The sequence below is a fragment of the Arachis ipaensis genome, chromosome B02 (genome assembly GCF_000816755.2).
Source record: "Arachis ipaensis cultivar K30076 chromosome B02, Araip1.1, whole genome shotgun sequence".
Taxonomy (NCBI): domain Eukaryota; kingdom Viridiplantae; phylum Streptophyta; class Magnoliopsida; order Fabales; family Fabaceae; genus Arachis; species Arachis ipaensis.
In genome coordinates, this window is record NC_029786.2 from 82,734,597 (window position 1) to 82,737,859 (window position 3,263).

The following is a 3,263-nucleotide window of genomic DNA, read 5'->3' on the forward strand; positions in this document are numbered from 1 at the left end:
CAAAGGGTTAAACATATGAAGGGCAAAATGTATTTAATATCTGAAAAGAGTGTGTCACTCTGTCTCTTCTATATACACATACTCATCCTCAAAAATGAGTTTGATGTTATTTCATTTTTTTTTTCTTGATAAAAATAATATTTCGTAATTAAACTATTAAAATGTATTAACCATAATTCTACTTTCTCTTTCTTACGTTATCTTGCAAATTTATAAACACTCAGATTGACTACGTACATGTTGTTTTATATGAATAAAAAAATATATGTATAAATAAATCTGTACCTTCTAATTTCTCCCAAAATTATTATGTCCAACATAAAAACAATCATACGTTAAAGAAAGAATCATCGAATAATAATATTTTTTTGTGTTCAAAAGCATCCAAAACTCATAGAGCAAAACAATAGAGTAAACCAATTTCAAATACATGTAAAGACTGAAGGGGATGTCTTTGGTGGAAAAAGTATTTTTTGGATCTTGATGGACCAAATAAAAAAATACTATTTTAATGGCCAAGATGGCTCACGTACACCAATAGTTAAAAATTATATATTTCATCTAAAATTTAATAAATTTGCAAACTGGTTCAACATGATTTGGTTCGATTTGAGTTATAAAATTTGGTTTATTTATTTTTTGGACTAAATGAGTTATTTTTTTATTCTGGTTCGCCATGAGTGCAAGCTTAGTGTGTCACAGGGTAGCAGATGTTGAGTTGCAGGGACATGGATCGGGTTGATCTTGGTGTGCTGTTTTTTGGACTAAATGAGTTATTTTATTTTGTTCCAGTTCAACGATGTTACTTTTTTTTGAAGGTCCGCCATAAATGAAAAGTGCAAGCTTGGTGTGTCACAGGATAGCAGATGCTGAGTTGCAGGGAGATAGATCGAGTTGGTCATGGTGTGCTATTCTTTGGTTTGGGCCTCTTTTGGTCCTAATCCTGACAAAAAAACAGCGTAAATTTCAGCAGCAAAGGGAGCTTCTTGGAAGACGATGATTCAACGGCGGCGGCAATGAAAGGTCACCAGAATGTTCAGTGGTATGAGGGAGGACCGTCACGTGGTGGTGTCGGAGGAACACGGTTGGGTGTTCGTGGGGATCTATGATGGATTCAACGGCCCAGATGCGCAGTGCACAAGGAACTCAAGGGTTTGCTTTGGGATGATGGGGTTGATGGAAATTTTAATTTGAGAGTTAAAGATTCGATCTTGACAACTGGGGATGATGATAACGATACTTGTGCTGGCTGAATTGATCAACAAAATAATAATAACGGAAATGTTTAGTAACCAAAGAAAATCAGCCAAAAACAGTCATAATTTGCCTTATTTAACATTCACTAATTGTTACAATAAATAATTAATGATAAATAAGGCAAGTTCTGTCTGTTTTTTTTTTTTTTTGTCTACCTAACATTTCCCTAATAATAATATGAATGATGAAGATGGGTCATCTTATGCTACAAGTGGTGGTGGAGATTCTAATTTTGATGATCATGGTTTGAAGAGAAAAAAGCGTGGTGGAAATAGAAGTGGAAATGGAAGTAGTTCTAAGAACAAGTACAGAGGCGTGGTGAAAATGATAAATGTTGGAGATAATAGAGCTGTTCAGATGGCTGAGCTTGATTATTGGAGATCCCCAATTAATATTCATCCCCAACCACTATTTTTATCTATTTGTGAATCGATCCTAATATTTTTTATTAATTTATTTTATTACCTGATCCATAAAGGATTAGAAAATACTTTTTCCACCGAAAAAAGCTCCCTCTTACCAACGGCGACTTGCTTCCAAAGATAAATATTCTTTTAATTCGATGTGTCATTTGTATGTACTTTATTCTTTATTAGTAATATAAAAAAAAGTTTAATTATTCTTTTTAATCTTTATAATTTTACTAAATTTACAATTAAATTTTTATATTTTTTTATTATGTTCTTATACTGTTTTTAATTTTATAATTAGATTATTTTTATGTCAAAAATATTAAAATTAATAGAATATTTCTCTCAAAAAATATGTGATCAAATATTTAATTAGGTTTTTAATTACAGATACTTTCAATTTGGAGAGAAATATTCAGTCAACTCTAATATTTTTTATACTATAAATGATCTAATTATAAAATTAAAAATAGTGTAAAAATTCAATTGAAAATAAAAAAATATAAATACCTAATTAAAAATTTAGTAAAATTATATAGAGACCAACAGAATAATTAAACCTACAAAAAACTAAGCAAATATATTAACATTGCTTTAATTAATGTTCTTGATAAATTCTCACAAACTAGAAATCACAAAATTAACAATTACAAAAACCATCATCTCAAAAAGTAGTACGTCAATAAATAAAATCTTCCAAATCCAAATACAAATATACTTCCTTTTGGATTTTGGAATGATTCTAACAAGAATCTCAAGTATGTCCCAAAGAAATGAAAATACTCCTTTTAACAACAAAATTTATCAAATTTGACATCGACAAAAATAAAAACAAAAAATGAAAACACCCATTTTTAACTATCAAATTTGTTAGCCTATAACAAGCATAACATTAATAATAAAAAAACACATAACAATGTAACATTAAGGAAGAAGAGTAGATATGGAAAATGGTAAAGTTGCACAACTCCCTCCTGCAAACTATTTGCTTCCCGCCAAAAGTCCTGCCTCACCTTGCCAAAAACCTCTCATCATTTGCCTCCTCATTAGGGTTCTGCGTTGTTCCGGAATGTTCCATAGGATGTAGGTTCTGCTTTGCTCTAAAGATCAATGCTCACTATATTTGTATATGTTGTGACGGTGATAAAATTTGGATGTAATGTTTAAGGAGTTTTATTTGATTTTTGTTGTTGCTTTTGGGTTTGGTTTGGTTTTTTAGTTGACGATAGAAATGAAAAAAAAAAAAATACATTGGATGTAGATATAGTTAAAGGTGGCTCATTTTATGAGGGGGAATGGTGGGTTTCAAATATTTGGATGCGTCAAGATTGTGTTTGGATTTAGAAATCTTCGTAATCTTTAACTATGTATGCTTTTTGCAGGCCTTATCCTCTCTTGGCTAATTGTTGTTGAAATTCATCGGATCCCTAACACTATTGAAACCAAGCTTTAAGATCTAATCCAACAAAAAGTCTTCAAAATGAAAACAAAACTTTGAAATAAACCATGATTAATTAAATTATCTTCGAGAATTTTGTTTTATATGATATTGTAAATGCCACAATACTTTCTTCGATAAATGATTGATCTCTCGGC

General features: G+C 30.5%; 1 long non-coding RNA gene across 1 annotated transcript in view; it reads right to left on the minus strand.

Moving 5' to 3' along the window:
• Positions 2,308-3,263, minus strand: part of LOC107628635 — a 2,841-nt gene continuing 1,885 nt past the window's right edge. Inside the window, exon 2 of the long non-coding RNA XR_002357677.1 lies at positions 2,308-3,100. This is a non-coding gene — a long non-coding RNA (uncharacterized LOC107628635). The remainder of the gene's footprint in view (positions 3,101-3,263) is intronic.